Source organism: Oncorhynchus nerka, linkage group LG22 (genome assembly GCF_034236695.1).
Source record: "Oncorhynchus nerka isolate Pitt River linkage group LG22, Oner_Uvic_2.0, whole genome shotgun sequence".
In the NCBI taxonomy this organism is placed as follows: Eukaryota; Metazoa; Chordata; class Actinopteri; order Salmoniformes; family Salmonidae; genus Oncorhynchus; species Oncorhynchus nerka.
This window is the reverse complement of record NC_088417.1, coordinates 92,078,826-92,096,776: the sequence shown is the minus strand read 5'-3', so window position 1 is coordinate 92,096,776 and position 17,951 is coordinate 92,078,826. Positions and strand designations below refer to the sequence as shown.

At 44.1% G+C, this 17,951-nt stretch overlaps 2 long non-coding RNA genes across 2 annotated transcripts; one reads left to right on the top strand and one right to left on the bottom strand.

Annotated features, from left to right (window-relative positions):
• The first annotated feature begins 743 nt into the window (after positions 1 to 743).
• Positions 744 to 3,522, top strand: LOC115105997 (uncharacterized). Its single transcript, XR_003859961.2, has 2 exons — positions 744 to 1,361; positions 3,434 to 3,522. It is a non-coding gene; the product is annotated as an uncharacterized LOC115105997 (long non-coding RNA).
• Positions 1,657 to 6,417, bottom strand: LOC115105995 (uncharacterized). Its single transcript, XR_003859956.2, has 3 exons — positions 6,147 to 6,417; positions 3,548 to 3,613; positions 1,657 to 2,000 (listed from the first exon to the last, which is right to left on the bottom strand). It is a non-coding gene; the product is annotated as an uncharacterized LOC115105995 (long non-coding RNA).
• Between the last annotated feature and the right edge of the window lie 11,534 nt (positions 6,418 to 17,951).

Here is a 17,951-nt window from a genome sequence, read left to right as displayed (position 1 = left end):
AAATATGAACACAACTAGTAACAACAATGAAAGGAACATTAAGGTAGGAATAAGAATCAAGACTCATTGCAATTTTGGAGGAGGGTCAGAGAGAGAACACTCCAATAACATAGCCTACAGACAGGTATCTTGGCATACCAAAGTGCCTCGGAGACACGGGTGAGAGTGCCACAGAATCATACATGGCATGTGTCCCCCTTTGCAACCATGAAAAATGGACAAATAGTTAGACAATAATAAAACAATTTGTATTTATTATGTACCCCCATTAGCTGCTGCCAAGGCAACAAAATGAAGGCAGTTCATACAATTATAAAAACAGTACATTCAGACTGTGTGCCCTCAGGTACCCTACTCCACCACATATATACCGTACAAAATCCATGTGCACGTGACTATATAGTGCGTATGCTATCGTGTGTTTATGCTCCAATGTTTGTATTAATTCACAGTCCCCGCTGTTCGATAAGATGTTTAAAATATATTTTTTTAAATATATTTTTGTATCTAATTTTACTGCTTGCATGAGTTACGAGATGTGGAATAGAGTTCCATGTTGTCATGGCTCTATTTAGTACTGTGCGCTTTCCATAGTCTGTTCTGGACTTGGGGACTGTGAAGAGACCTCTTGTGGAATGTCTTGTGGGATATGCCTGGGTGTCCGAGCTGTGTGCCAGTAGTTCAAACAGACGGCTAGGTGCGTTCAACATGTCAATTCCTCTCATGAATACAAGCAGTGATGAAGTCAATCTCTCCTCCATTTTGAACCAGGAGAGATTGACCTGCATATTATTAATATTAGCTCTGTGTGTACATCCAAGGGCCAGCCGCGCTGCCCTGTTCTGAACCAAATGCAATTTTCCAAAGTCCTTTTTTGTGGCACCTGACCACACGACTGAACAGTCGTAGGCCTGTAGGACCTGCCTTGTTGACAGTGCTGTCAAGAAGGTAGAGCAGCGTCTTATCATAGACATACTTCGCCACCTCTTAGCTACTGTAATGCAAGTCCATTAAACAATGTATTAACAGAAAGTTTTGCAGTATAAAGTACTTAGGGCAAGCAATCACATTGGCTTGTCCAGGTAGTGATGTGTGAAGTTGTAGTGACATTTTGGGGATTTAGAGCTAAATATTATTTTGAATGTTAGAAGATGAAAAAGGTATTTAATATATTGTTTAGATCAATGAAAACAAAGGCTATTAAAAATATATATATTTTTACTACTATATCTGTCCCTCAGTTTTATTTCCTTGGAGTTACCGCCTGAAAAACCACTCATTACAAAGATATACAAGGACCTCGACCATTCCCTCCAGTGGAAAACATCGGGGGAGACGTCTTTATTAAAGAAAATTGTAAGGTAATCACACTATTTTTTATTATGTCATACATTTGAGGATTCCATTGATAATGTGGTGTGTCTGATCCAGTGTCACTTGGGGTTAGTCCGTTTAAAAAGGGAAATAACATTATGAGCTCAATTATTAATCATATCCCTTTAGTCAACTATTTTATGGGTTAATGATCTTAGATTTAAGTATCGGTGCCCTCCATTTAAGAAAATCCTCAATAAACAAAATTCTCATTGGTGTTACGACTCCTACTGGTGGCACAATGTTATCCTAATGGTCAATACATTTCAATAAATACAAATCTTGAAAGAATCTTGCTTTTAATTACACCATACCCAAATGTCACCGTAATTCAAGAAATACTCTGGTATAAAAAATATTGATTTGCTGATGTTGGTAAACCCGGCTCTCAACACAGGTCATCGGTACTTGGTCTCCTTCCCTCTTGTCCTCCAATGATTTTAAAAATTTATTTGACCTTTATTTAACTAGGCAAGTCAGTTAAGAACAAATTCTTATTTTCAATGACGGCCTAGGAACAGTGGGTTAACTGCCTGTTCAGGGGCAGAACGACAGATTTGATGATGTCAGAGTCTCCATCTGAAACCTCATCTGGAAGAAGTCTGTCGTGTCTGAGTATGTCAAACCTGGGAGTGAGTGAGAAAGTGAGACTATTTCAGGTGGGTGGCTTGGCAACTCAAATACAGCAGTGCAACAAGCAAGCTCACGAAGAGATTATTTGTTATTTTACAACACAGTCAAATACAAAACACTAGAGCATCCTACAAACAGGCCGTGAAGGCCAGAGGGGAAGTCAAACACAATGGAATACTGAGAAGCACTGTGACCTCTGCCCCTGTGTGATGTCAGAGATGACCCAGGAGTGTGTGCTTTGGGATGCCTTCAAACAACTAAATAGCAGCTCAAAGGTCTCCATGATCCCCCATAGACAACAAAATATACACATCAGGGAAATTCCAAATAGGACAACATCATTACTGAGAATTCAGAATCAGAAAACAGATAATACATATAGTAGATTCTAGAATGTTGATACTCAGAATTGAAAGAAACCAGTGATCTTTAGGCCTGGCTGCCTCAGAAGGTTGCACAGAGAACCACTGCGATGGCACTGCCAATCTTCAGTTATCATAGTACTGTACTTGACAGGCACACAGCACCGGTACCATGATAACTGAAAATGGACAGTTCATAGTCTGAGGTCTAACTCTGAGAGGATTGATGATCCCACTGTCCTCCTGACTGAGACACCTGATGAGAAACTACAAGGTATAAAATGTCAACACACACACGTTGAAATATCAATCTAACTTAAAACGGACCGTTCATAGTCGGAAGTCTGGCAGAGGAGTGATGTACTCCTCCTGAATGAGTCACCTCCTGACTGACTGGTATCAGGGGATACAATGTAAACACATGTAGAAACACACACCAACATTCATATAGTCCTCTCTGTAGCTCAGTTGGACCAGCAGTACGTGAAATGTATGCACGCGTTAGATAAAAGCATCTGCTAAATGGCATATATTATTATATATTATGTACAAATGTAAACACACACCAACTTACAGTATATGTAGAAACACACCAATACTCAAGTAGATATGTTAAACAGAAGGTTACAAGCTATTTACCATTATGGCTTGGTCTTAACTTATTAACATTAATATTAGGATATTAATTGGTTAGATTACATTTCAACATTTTCTTGCAAGATAATTAAATAAAAAATTAAAACAAAATGTGCTCTAAATATTAGTTATTTTTCAATATTTTGTAAAACGGCATTGTTGGTTAAGGATTGTAAGTAAGCATATCACTGTAAGGTTAACCTGTTGTTTTCCGTGCATGTGACACTTTAATTTATTTTTATTTTTTAATAAAATAATATTTTTAAGTTCGTAGAAGAATCCAAAGTATTCACCATAAATGTTTTGCACAAACCGACCACCAAATGATTCTACAAAAATGCGACCAAATGTTTATCGGAAATGACAGAAAATATATTTGTTTGCGTTCCACCTTCAAGTTAGTCCCTGTTTTTTTGTTATGCTTTCAGCAGTTCCTGCTACAGGAGAGAACTTTGGATCGGACATCCTGCCAAGCCGACTGTGAAAAAATAAATAAATAAACGTGTATGGAGAGAGAGGTGGCCGTGCAGCGCTTTACATACATGTTCTTGGCCCAGGGTCATGTCCATGAGTGCCAGGCTCTGAATGGTTGAGTCGATACAGCCGACCTGAAAGACAGAGTAAAGTGGTGGGGTGTTAGTGTATCAGAAACAACAGCACAACACACAAATGTCACAAGGGGAGCGACTTGATGTCCTCTAAGTGAAAGGCACCGCATGTGGCATTGTGGTCAAGCAGATTAGACTGATCATTTAGTGTTATACTGGTATTCAAAATTGACATAACCCAACTAGGAATACTTACAATATTAGTGCTAGTGACACAACAAGTACAGACAGACAGGGTTTCCAGACAGACAGACAGACAGGGTTTCCAGACAGACAGAGAGACAGACAGGTTTTCCAGACAGACAGGTTTTCCAGACAGACAGACAGGGAGACAGACAGGTTTTCCAGACAGACAGACAGGGTTTCCAGACAGACAGGGTTTCCAGACAGAGACAGACAGACAGACAGACAGACAGACAGACAGGGTTTCCAGACAGACAGACAGACAGGGTTTCCAGACAGACAGGGTTTCCAGACAGACAGACAGGGTTTCCAGACAGACAGAGAGACAGACAGGTTTTCCAGACAGACAGACAGGGTTTCCAGACAGACAGAGAGACAGATAGGTTTTCCAGACAGACAGACAGGTTTTCCAGACAGACAGACAGGGTTTCCAGACAGACAGACAGACAGGGTTTCCAGACAGACAGACAGGGTTTCCAGACAGACAGACAGGGTTTCCAGACAGACAGACAGACAGACAGACAGACAGACAGGGTTTCCAGACAGACAGACAGACAGACAGACAGGGTTTCCAGACAGACAGGGTTTCCAGACAGACATACAGACTTTTTAAAGTTTTTAGTCTGGAAGACACAGAGGGCGGGTAGTCTGGAAGACACAGAGGGTGGGTAGTCTGGAAGACACAGAGGGTGGGTAGTCTGGAAGACACAGAGGGTGGGTAGTCTGGAAGACACAGAGGGTGGGTAGTCTGGAAGACACAGAGGGTGGGTAGTCTGGAAGACACAGAGGGTGGGTAGTCTGGAAGACACAGAGGGTGGGTAGTCTGGAAGACACAGAGGGTGGGTAATCTGGAAGACACAGAGGGTGGGTAGTCTGGAAGACACCGAGGGTGGGTAGTCTGGAAGACACAGAGGGTGGGTAGTCTGGAAGACACAGAGGGTGGGTAGTCTGGAAGACACAGAGGGTGGGTAGTCTGGAAGACACAGAGGGTGGGTAGTCTGGAAGATACAGAGGGTGGGTAGTCTGGAAGACACAGAGGCTGGGTAATCTGGAAGACACCGAGGGTGGGTAGTCTGGAAGACACAGAGGGTGGGTAGTCTGGAAGACACAGACTGGAAGACACAGAGGGTAGTCTGGCTGTGTGCATCACATGCCATGTCAGCATGCAGTGTCAGTGACTGTGGCCTTTATGCCTAAAAATCTGGTCTTCAGCTTGAATATGATTCAATTACTTAACCACTTTATCTAAGAACTAAGGCAACATTGTCTCAAGTCATTCCGTGTTCCATGAGACTACTGGGATTCCAAACTCAGTTTTTTGTCAGAACCAAATATCTAGGAAAGGTCTGAAAACGTAACAGAATCAGGACATAAGAGCTACATTGAAAATCATTTTATAAAACACACAGTCTAGACTGAGCATTTACAATGGTCATTTTCAAACCGTAACATTGCATAAGGAGATCTTCTCTCATGACAAAGTATCCCTCTCCCACTTCAACCAGTCTACAAACCTCCTAATGGGAGACTAAGCAACTGCAGTCACGAGGCTTGGAAACAGCTGCTTTAGGTTAGAACCTCAAGCCTCATCATTGAATCATATCAGATTTTCCACTAAAGCTATCAACATAGATAAATAACCCTGACATCTGCTTCCATACGTGTAAACAAACACTACACAATATCAGTTTTAGCGTGAGGTTTTTGAGGTCGCTCATTAAACATGGCCCTGTTCTCAACTGTCATTGGGTGAGGCCTGAGGGGAAATGCCTAGAATCCACAACTCCAATATGTTTTCAGTTGCAGCCATTCTAGCCTTTCAAATGATCAGACCCTGTGACCCAGACATCACACACTACAATGAGTGAGTGGAAAGACAGGGGGGAATGTTCTCCATTCAAGCCATTGGCATTATATTTGGCATCTCCTGACCTGGCCGATATGAAATTGTAAAATTGAATTAGTTCACATTGGAAGCCATTAATTTGATAAATAATTAAGCCAAGAAATGAGGAAGCCAATGGAGTGGTATAACCCATGCCCAAGAAGCATAGTTGTCTCTGAACAACAAGGAATATATATCTTTTTTAAAGTATTCCACTATGTTGGTCTGTCATCATGCATAGAAAAATCATCAGAAGCACAAGGAGACATATGACATAAGGTAACATATGGTCAATTACTGGATGGAACAAACTTGCAATCGGTCTTCAACCAGACATACAACAAACATGCAGATACTGTCAAATAATTTCAAACCGAAAAGTTCAAGCTCGCATACTTCATATAATATTTAACAATTTGCTAAATCAACTGAATTGAGTCAACTTTCAACAGATAAATAACTCACAACAATAGTCCACCACTACGTACATCAGCTCTCCTCACCGGGCGCTCCTAAATGCAGTGAAGGTAACATAGCTCCCGTTTACTACGACCACTGAGCTGCCCGCCTGCTGCCAGTTCTACTCATTAGCCACTGAACAAACACACAGAGGCCTCAAAAATAAACCTTATATGCTTCAAATATTAACCATTCCCAGGAGACCCCAGTGACTCCTCTATCGCCTAGTCTTCTCCTTCCCTCCTCTCGGCCAATGAGCAGACTCTCTCCACGGGCCTAGTTTAGTAGAAAAGAGAACAACAATACTGGGCATTCAAAATGATTCATCAAATTCTCCTGGCTAACTGGACTCACATGCTCTTATGAAGGGGGTGACCAGTGGGAGTCAGGAGGAGTAAATTGGTGGCAGACTCAGTAGCTAATTTAATATTTTTTTTATAAAGTGCATTTTGACTCTTAAAAGAGGAGAGTTCTGCATCACATTCACATCGTTATCATATCACCATATAGATACAGTGACTTAATTTTCCATTCTAATTATAAAAATGCGAAATAGGCATTGGTCAGAAGTGGGAAAAAACTAAGGGAATTCACATGAGCACCACAATGCCTACTCCAGCCATGCTCTACCAAGGTTTTCCACCACACAGCTTTCACCTACTACAGTAGCTGTGTTACTTTAAACAATGAGCACCACAATGCCTACTCCAGCCATGCTCTACCAAGGTTTTCCACCACACAGCTTTCACCTACTACAGTAGCTGTGTTACTTTAAACAATGAGCACCACAATGCCTACTCCAGCCATGCTCTACCAAGGTTTTCCACCACACAGCTTTCACCTACTACAGTAGCTGTGTTACTTCAAACAATGTGTAGGCAGGATTCAAACCTTCTCAAAAGCCTAATTCATACTCTTGGACGAGGTGCTCCCACAATAATGTGATTTGTGCCTCATTCAAGTATTGTAATCTTCACACATACACCACACTAATCCCATTACACTACCTTTTCAAACTTTTCATTTTTGAAAACAATATTTGCTTTTATACTTACAAGATGCTTGATTGATTAAGCTGTTTTGTATTTGAGTAATGTGGTGCCTGCCTGTAATTTCCCTAAAACTTTATTTAGCAATTCATGTCATTGATAAAATAAAAGTCTAAATGTTTTTGGGGACTTTTTTTATTTAACTAGGCAAGGGGTCAGTAGGTACCCAACATAACCCCAACTCCATATCCACATACTACCTCAATCAGCCTGACTAACCAGTGTCTGTATGTAGCCTCGCTACTTTTATAGCCTCGCTACTGTATATAGCCTGTCTTTTTACTGTTGTTTTATTTCTTTACTTACCTATTGTTCACCTAATACATTTTTACACTATTAGTTAGAGCCTGTAAGTAAGAATTTCACTACACCTGTTGTATTAGGCACACGTGACAAATAAACTTTGATTTGATGTGGATGGAGTGTGTTGGACACAGTAACTCATACAGTGCCTTCACACCACCTTTCCAACATGTTGTTGTGTTAAAGCCTGAATTTAAAATGGATTCAATTGAAATTGTGTCACTGGCCTACACACTATACTTCATAATGTCAAAGTGGAATTATGTTTACAAATTAATAAAACGTTTAAAAGCTGAACATGTCAAGTCAATAGGCAGCGTAGCCTAGTGGTTAGAGCGTTGGACTAGTAACCGGAAGGTTGCAAGTTCAAACCCCTGAGCTGACAAGGTACAAATCTGTCGTTCTGCCCCTGAACAGGCAGTTAACCCACTGCTCCTAGGCCATCATTGAAAATAAGAATTTGTTCTTAACTGACTTGCCTAGTTAAATAAAGGTAAAAGAAATCAGAAAAATAATAATAATAAGTATTCAACTCCTTCGTTACAGCAAGCCTAAATACATTCAGGAATAAACATGTGTTTAACAGGCAGACGAAGGCAGTCTTGTCCTGACTGGCGGGATCCATTGGCACCTGTCAATATCCGCTGTTCAGATCCAGATGACTGAAAATGGTTGCTCCAGCCAGAGATTCCTGTATGACATTGATGTTCGGTAGAGGAAAGGCATCGCTTCAGCCTGAAATCAGTGCATTTCCAGGTTGAAGGGTCAGAGGCGCAGCCAATGGGATGGTTCTGACATCGAAACCGATCAGTGCAATGAAGAACATAAAGTCCAGGCCAAGGACCACAGCAAATGCAAAAGCCGGGATCTGGAATAGTCACAGGAAGGGTGATAATCTCCTCATGCAGCTTTATCTCCATATCAATCCAGCCCTAGGGATTGGTCGGTTCTCCATTGGCCAAGGACAATGGTCTTTCCTCCCAGGTTCGAAGCTCCTCATGCAGTAATACCATCTTTCTCTAGAGGGGCTCCTGCATCAGGGTGTAAGTTAACCCTGTGTCCATTATGGCTTTCCCTCTCCAGTTCCTAACAGTGAAGGGGACCAACAGTTGTTGAGGAATAGGAATAAGACAGCCAGGGGTCTGAAGGCTTCATATGGATGGCATTGAGGCCGACCCAATTGAATGAAAGCCACCATGCCTGTCGGTCTTCTGTCCTTTGAACATTTTCTGTGTCCTGACGCTGGCCATAGAGAGAGCAGGAACCTGGAGGATGTTGGATCTTACACCTCCAGCACATTACTGGACTCGTCTTGATTCTTGGGCACAAACTGTTGAGACGGTTTAGCCCCAGGAAATTTGTTGGGATACCGGGATGAGGGAACAAGATTGAGTTTAGAGGTGGGGCTTCCAGTCCTTCTCAAACTGGGTCCCAAGACACACCAGATCCTCCACATTCTGCACACGTACGTGAAGTTGGCTGACAAGGTGGGGAGATTCCTCAATCATAAATCGCATTTCCCCTGTGAGAGAGTTTTTCCATGTCATCCATACCATCTTTCAGGTGAGCACACACTTCTTTCACAAGAGGCCAACGCCTTTGCTTTCTGTTCCCCCTCAAGACAAGTCATGACTAAATGATGGTTAGTTTGAGTGTTTTGAAACGTAGCATTTTCCCTTGAACATCATGTTTAAGAGAGTCTTGCTCATTATTCTGTCTCTGAACATTTTGTTAACCTCAGCCACACATCTTTCTGATGGGCCTCCACACTTCCACTAAGTTTTGCGAATGGCATTCTTCTGCATTGTAAAACTATACTGAACAAAAATAGAAACACAACATGTAAGTCCCATGTTTCATGAGTTGAAATAAAAGATCACAGAAATGTCCATACGCATCAAAAAAAAGCTTATTTCTCTCAAATTTTGTGCACACATTAGTTTATATCCCTGTTATTGAGCATGACAGGTGTGGAATATCAAGAAGCTGATTTAACAGCATGAGCATTACACAGGTGCACCTTGTGCTAGGGACAATAACATGCCACTGAAATGTGCAGTTTTGTTACACAATACAATGTCTCAAGTTAAGGGAGTGTGCAATTGGCATGCTGACTGCAGGAATGTCTACCAGAACTGTTGCCAAAGAATTGAATGTTCATTTCTCTACCATAGGCCACCTCAAACATTGTTTTTATAAAATTTGGCAGTATGTCCAACTTGCCTCACATCCACAGACCATGTGTAACCATGCCAGCCCAGGACCTCCACATCTGGCTTCTTCACCTGTGGGATCGTCTGAAACCAGCCACCCAGACAGCTGATGAAACTGTGGGTTTGCACGACCAAAGAACTTCTGCACAAACTGTCAGAAACCGTCTCAGGGAAGCTCATCTGTGTGCTTGTCATCCTCCCTAGGGTCTCGACCTGACTTCAGTTCAGCGTCGTAACCGACTTCAGTGGCAAAATGCTCACCTTCGATGGCCACTGGCACTGTACCGGGCAGATAGCGTGTATAGCATTGTGTGGGCAAGCGGTTTGCTGATGTCAACGTTGTGAATAGAGTGCCCCATGGTGGCAGTGGGGTTATGGGATGGGCAGGCATAAGATACAAGTGGAACAACACAATTGCATTTTATTGATGGCAATTTGACTGCACAGAGATACCATGATGAGATCCTGAGGCCCATTGTTGTGCCATTCATCCACCTCCATCACCTCATGTTTCAGCATGATAATGCACGGCCCAATGTCGCAAGGATCTGTACAAAATTCCTGGAAGCTGAAAATGTCCCAGTTCTTCCAAGGTCTGCATACTCACCAGACGTGTCAGCCATTGAGCATGTTTGGGAAGCTCTGGATCGACAATATCCAGCAACTTTGTACAGCGATTTTCGTATTTCGTCGTCCTAACGCAGTCTACACTGCCCTGCAGCTAGCCAGCTAGCTAACGTCCACCGTTAGCTAGTCCACCGTCTACCGATTAGCAGCACAACTATTACACTCAACTGAACGACTTGATTAGTGTAGTGTTAGCTAGCTACATAGTTGTCTTTGCTGTCTTCGTACCCAAGATAATTGTGTAGTTTAGAGTGTGTAGTTTTATGTCGTCCTTAACATAGGAGACTCTGCTAGCTAGCCAACAGCTAGCCAACGTCTACCGAACAGAACTTCTGCACTCAACAATCCGGTCGCATTTCGCTTCGCTCCACAGGTAGTATCACATTTTTCATTTCATTTCATTACAGTACAACGGCTTGATTTGTTTGATCGTAGCTAGCTACATAGCTAGCTACATAGCCGTCTTTGTATCAAAGATAATTGTGTAGTCTAGAGCGATTTCCTAGGTTAGTTAGCCAGCTATTGTCGTTCTTTTAACGCAACGTAACGTAATCAACACTGCTAGCTAGCCAGCTAGCCCCGAATAGCAGCACAGTAGAAACTATTACACTCAACGGAACGACTTGATTAGTGTAGTGTCAACAACGCAGCCAATGCCAACTAGCCTACTTAGTCAACAACGCAGCCTCTGCCAGCTAGCCTACTTCAGCAGTACTGTATCATTTTAATCATTTTAGTCAATAAGATTCTTGCTACGTAAGCTTAACTCTCTGAACACTCGTGACGTGTAGTCCACTTGTCATTCCAATCTCCTTTGCATTAGCGTAGCCTCTTGTGTAGCCTGTCAACTATGTGTCTGTCTATCCCTGTTCTCTCCTCTCTGCACAGACCATACAAACGCTCCACACCGCGTGGCCGCGGCCACCTAATCTGGTGGTCCCAGCGCACGACCCACGTGGAGTTCCAGGTCTCCGGTAGCCTCTGGAACTGCCGATCTGCGGCCAACAAGGCAGAGTTCATCTCCGCCTATGTCTCCCTCCAGTCCCTCGACTTCTTGGCACTGACGGAAACATGGATCACCACAGACAACACTGCTACTCCTACTGCTCTCTCTTCGTCTGCCCACGTGTTCTCGCACACCCCGAGAGCTTCTGGTCAGCGGGGTGGTGGCACCGGGATCCTCATCTCTCCCAAGTGGTCATTCTCTCTTTCTCCCCTTACCCATCTGTCTATCGCCTCCTTTGAATTCCATGCTGTCACAGTTACCAGCCCTTTCAAGCTTAACATCCTTATCATTTATCGCCCTCCAGGTTCCTCGGAGAGTTCATCAATGAGCTTGATGCCTTGATAAGCTCCTTTCCTGAGGACGGCTCACCTCTCACAGTTCTGGGCGACTTTAACCTCCCCACGCCTACCTTTGACTCATTCCTCTCTGCCTCCTTCTTTCCACTCCTCTCCTCTTTTGACCTCACCCTCTCACCTTCCCCCCTACTCACAAGGCAGGAAATACGCTCGACCTCATCTTTACTAGATGCTGTTCCTCCACTAACCTCGTTGCAACTCCCCTCCAAGTCTCCGACCACTACCTTGTATCCTTTTCCCTCTCGCTCTCATCCAACACTTCCCACACTGCCCCTACTCGGATGGTATCGCGCCGTCCCAACCTTCGCTCTCTCTCCCCCGCTACTCTCTCCTCTTCCATCCTATCATCTCTTCCCTCTGCTCAAACCTTCTCCAACCTATCTCCTGATTCTGCCTCCTCAACCCTCCTCTCCTCCCTTTCTGCATCCTTTGACTCTCTATGTCCCCTATCCTCCAGGCCGGCTCGGTCCTCCCCTCCCGCTCCGTGGCTCGACGACTCATTGCGAGCTCACAGAACAGGGCTCCGGGCAGCCGAGCGGAAATGGAGGAAAACTCGCCTCCCTGCGGACCTGACATCCTTTCACTCCCTCCTCTCTACATTTTCCTCTTCTCTCTCTGCTGCTAAAGCCACTTTCTACCACTCTAAATTCCAAGCATCTGCCTCTAACCCTAGGAAGCTCTTTGCAACCTTCTCCTCCCTCCTGAATCCTCCTCCCCCTCCCCCCCTCCTCCCTCTCTGCAGATGACTTCGTCAACCATTTTGAAAAGAAGGTCGACGACATCCGATCCTCGTTTGCTAAGTCAAACGACACCGCTGGTTCTGCTCACACTGCCCTACCCTGTGCTCTGACCTCTTTCTCCCCTCTCTCTCCAGATGAAATCTCGCGTCTTGTGACGGCCGGCCGCCCTACAACCTGCCCGCTTGACCCTATCCCCTCCTCTCTTCTCCAGACCATTTCCGGAGACCTCCTCCCTTACCTCACCTCGCTCATCAACTCATCCCTGACCGCTGGCTACGTCCCTTCCGTCTTCAAGAGAGCGAGAGTTGCACCCCTTCTGAAAAAACCTACACTCGATCCCTCCGATGTCAACAACTACAGACCAGTATCCCTTCTTTCTTTTCTCTCCAAAACTCTTGAACGTGCCGTCCTTGGCCAGCTCTCCCGCTATCTCTCTCAGAATGACCTTCTTGATCCAAATCAGTCAGGTTTCAAGACTAGTCATTCAACTGAGACTGCTCTTCTCTGTATCACGGAGGCGCTCCGCACTGCTAAAGCTAACTCTCTCTCCTCTGCTCTCATCCTTCTAGACCTATCGGCTGCCTTCGATACTGTGAACCATCAGATCCTCCTCTCCACCCTCTCCGAGTTGGGCATCTCCGGCGCGGCCCACGCTTGGATTGCGTCCTACCTGACAGGTCGCTCCTACCAGGTGGCGTGGCGAGAATCCGTCTCCACACCACGTGCTCTCACCACTGGTGTCCCCCAGGGCTCTGTTCTAGGCCCTCTCCTATTCTCGCTATACACCAAGTCACTTGGCTCTGTCATAACCTCACATGGTCTCTCCTATCATTGCTATGCAGACGACACACAATTAATCTTCTCCTTTCCCCCTTCTGATGACCAGGTGGCGAATCGCATCTCTGCATGTCTGGCAGACATATCCGTGTGGATGACGGATCACCACCTCAAGCTGAACCTCGGCAAGACGGAGCTGCTCTTCCTCCCGGGAAGGACTGCCCGTTCCATGATCTCGCCATCACGGTTGACAACTCCATTGTGTCCTCCTCCCAGAGCGCTAAGAACCTTGGCGTGATCCTGGACAACACCCTGTCGTTCTCAACTAACATCAAGGCGGTGGCCCGTTCCTGTAGGTTCATGCTCTACAACATCCGCAGAGTACGACCCTGCCTCACACAGGAAGCGGCGCAGGTCCTAATCCAGGCACTTGTCATCACCCGTCTGGATTACTGCAACTCGCTGTTGGCTGGGCTCCCTGCCTGTGCCATTAAACCCCTACAACTCATCCAGAACGCCGCAGCCCGTCTGGTGTTCAACCTTCCCAAGTTCTCTCACGTCACCCCGCTCCTCCGCTCCCTCCACTGGCTTCCAGTTGAAGCTCGCATCCGCTACAAGACCATGGTGCTTGCCTACAGAGCTGTGAGGGGAACGGCACCTCAGTACCTCCAGGCTCTGATCAGGCCCTACACCCAAACAAGGGCACTGCGTTCATCCACCTCTGGCCTGCTCGCCTCCCTACCACTGAGGAAGTACAGTTCCCGCTCAGCCCAGTCAAAACTGTTCGCTGCTCTGGCCCCCCAATGGTGGAACAAACTCCCTCACGACGCCAGGACAGCGGAGTCAATCACCACCTTCCGGAGACACCTGAAACCCCACCTCTTTAAGGAATACCTAGGATAGGATAAAGTAATCCCTCTCACCCCCCCTCCCCTGAAAAGATTTAGATGCACTACTGTTCCACTGGAGGTCATAAGGTGAATGCACCAATTTGTAAGTCGCTCTGGATAAGAGCGTCTGCTAAATGACTTAAATGTAAATGTAAATGTAAGAGGAGAGGAACAACATTACTCGGCCACAATCAGAAGCCTGATCAACTCTATGCGAAGGAGATGTTGCGCCTCATGAGGCAAATGGGGGTCACACTTGATACTGACTGGTTTTCTGATCCCTACCTTTAAGGTATCTGTGACCAACAGATGATATCTGTATTCCCAGTCATGTGAAATCCATAGGTTAGGGCTTCATTTATTTCAATTGAGCGATTTCCTTATATGAACTGAAACTCTTTGAAATTGTTGCATGTTGCATTTATATTTTTGTTCAGTGTATTAATGGTGTGTCCATTGTTGTTCCACTTGTTCAGTGAGCACAGAGACACCTCTCCCAGTCTATCTGGGCAGGGTAACAGGAAGAGGTTGAGGGGAGGGTAACCTTGGAGAGGTTATATGCGATCCAGAAGCCTGGGGATAAGGGAGAATTCTCTCCAACTCCTGAATCCTGGTCAGAATTTCCATTGGGCATGTCCACATTGACACTGTATGGGGTTCCTGTAAAATACACAATTCAACAATATTGTGTGTATGTTGTGTGTTCATAGGTGCTTTTCTCCAAAGCTGTTTGGGCGCCAGTTCTGTAGCGGTGTTAGAGATTGCCGCTAGTTCTGTAGCGGTGTTAGAGATTGCCGCTAGTTCTGTAGCGGTGTTAGAGATTGCCGCTAGTTCTGTAGCGGTGTTAGAGATTGCCGCTAGTTCTGTAGCGGTGTTAGAGATTGCCGCTAGTTCTGTAGCGGTGTTGTTAGAGATTGCCGCTAGTTCTGTAGCGGTGTTAGAGATTGCCGCTAGAGATGGGCGCCATGCAGGTATTTACCCTACCGATATGAAAAGAGTAGGAGAGAAAGTACCGGTACACACCACACACACACGAGACTGGCTAGAGTGTAGCCTGTTTGCTAAATATCCTGTCTCTCCATTGGCTAAGACACACCATATGAGCATAAGTACACAGCACAGAAGGAAACCAATTAACAACACCTCATACAATAATAGAACAACTCACAGGTGTCTTCATAGAGGCAACTGACAACAAAGAACCCAGACATCAGCAGCTGAGAATTTGAAATAATTGGTATTATTTCCAGAGGGACGAGTGAGTGGGGCATGAATGTGTGTGTCTGCCTGCGTAGACCAAAACAAAACAGGCCTTAAAATGTCCGAAAGTCTCCGTGGCCAAATCACAAAATTCCCACTTAAACTCAATCCAGTTGAAACAATAATTAAAAATAAACAAACTTAATAACAACCTCCTCCCTTAAACACAATGGTCAATAAATTCTGCAGTGCAAAACCAGAAAAACGGAGAGAAAGAGTGCAAGAGAGAGAGTTTGGCTACTCCAGTGTTGAAGTTATATTCGCCCCTCTGACACACGCTTTGGTTTGTTTGAATGTCTCCCAGAAGCTTCACAACAATGTTGCTAATCATCCATGAGATCTATGGAAAGAGCAGTCCCAACAGGTTCCAGTAACACTGGCGACCTGGTTTAAAACTTTAAAAATAAAGAATACTTCTGTAAGAGTTGTATCCAGAGTCAAAACTGCCGCGCCAACCCCGGGAGCTAATCACACAGAAATGAAAGATAGATATTTATGTCATCCTTCCTGACAACTGGTGCACTTTTAAAGCGGCAGCGCATGGTGAAGGCTCCGTGCAGGATTTTGCCATAAAGTCACATACAGTAGCAAGAAAAAGTATGTGAACCCTTTGGAATTACGTGGATTTCTGCATAAATTGGTCATAACATTCTATATGATCTTCATCTAAGTCACAACAATAGACAAACACAGTGTGCTTCAACTAATAACACACACATTATTGTATTTCTCTTGTCTATATTGAATACATCATTTAAACATTCACAGTGTAGGTTGGAAAAAGTATGTGAACCCCTAGGCTAATGTCTTCTCCAAAAGCTCATTGGAGTCAGGAGTCAGCTAACCTGGAGTACAATCACTGAGATGAGATTGGAAATCTTGGTTAGAGCTGCCCTGCCCTATCAAAAACACTCACAAAATTTGAGTTTGCTATTCACAAGAAGCATTGCTTGATGTGAACCATGACTCGAACAAAGGAGATCTCAGAAGACCTAAGATTAAGAATAGTTGACGTGGATGAAGCTGGAAAGGGTTACAAAAGTATCTCTTTAAAAGCCTTGATGTTCATTAGTCCACAGTAAGACAAATTGTCTATAAATGGAGAAAGTTCAGCACTGTTGCTTCTCTCCCTAGGAGTGGCCGTCCTGCAAAGATGACTGCAAGAGCACAGAGCAGAATGCTCAATGAGGTTAAGAAGAATCCTAGAGTGTCAGCTAAAGACTTACAGAAATCTCTGGAACATGCTAACATCTCTGTTGACGAGTCTACGATACATAAAACACTAAACAAGAACGGTGTTCATGGGAGGGCATCACAGAAGAAGCCACTGCTGTCCAAAGAAAAACATTGCTGCACGTCAGAAGCTGTTCCACAGCGCTACTGGCAGAATATTCTGTGGACAGATGATACTAAAGTTGAGTTGTTTGGAAGGAACACACAAGACTATGTGTGGAGATAAAAAGACAAAGCACACCAACATCCAAACCTCATCTCAACTGTAAAGTATGGTGGATGGAGCATCATGATTTGGGGCTGCTTTGCTGCCTCAGGGCCTGGACAGCTTGCTATCAGACAGATTTCCCAAGTTTGTCAAGACATTTTGCAGGAGAATGTAAGGCTATCTGTCCGCCGATTGAAGCTCAACAGGACATCAACCAGAAGTTGGGTGATGCAACCGGATAATGACCCAAAACACAGAATAGCATGAACAGAAGAAAATACGCCTTCTGGAGTGGCCCAGTCAGAGTCCTGACCTTCTGGAGTGGTCCAGTCAGAGTCCTGACCTTCTGGAGTGGCCCAGTCAGAGTCCTGACCTCAACCTGATTGAGATGCTGTTGCATGACCTCAAGAGGGCAGTTCACACCAGACATCCCAAGAATATTGCTGAACTGAAACAGTTTTGTTAAGAGGAATGGTCCAAAATTCCTCCTGACCGTTGTGCAGGTCTGATAGTTTAAGCAGACTGTGTTTGTCTATTGTTGTGACTTAGATGAAGATCAGATCAAATTTTATGTCCAATTTATGCAGAAATACAGGTCATTCCAAAGGGTTCACATACATTTTCTTGCCACTAAGTTTCATGGACTCACTCTGTGTGCAATAATAGTGTTTAAAAAGAGTGTGCAAAGCTGTCATCAAGGCAAAGGGTGGCTACTTTGAAGAATCTCAAATATATTTTGATTTGTTTAACTTTTTTGGTTACTACATGATTCCATGTGTTATTTCATTGTTTTGATGTCTTCACTATAATTAAAATAGTAAAAATAAAGAAAAACCCTTGAAGGAATAGGTGTCCAAACTTTTTTTTAAATATATATATATATATACATATATAATTTTAATAGCAGGACACTGTAAAGTCCATTATCCCACCGAAGAGTATAAATTAGGCTGTTTGAGAAGGTTTGAATTCTAAGCAAACTGAATAAACTTTGTTTGAAATACAATAGACCAACATAGCTGCTGTAGAAGGTCAACTGGAGTAGGCATTGTGGTGTTAATGTCAATTTCCTTTCTTTTTCAGCTTCAGAACAATGCTTACTTCTCACTTAAAACATCGTATTTTGTTTTTAATTGACATGGTTTTTAC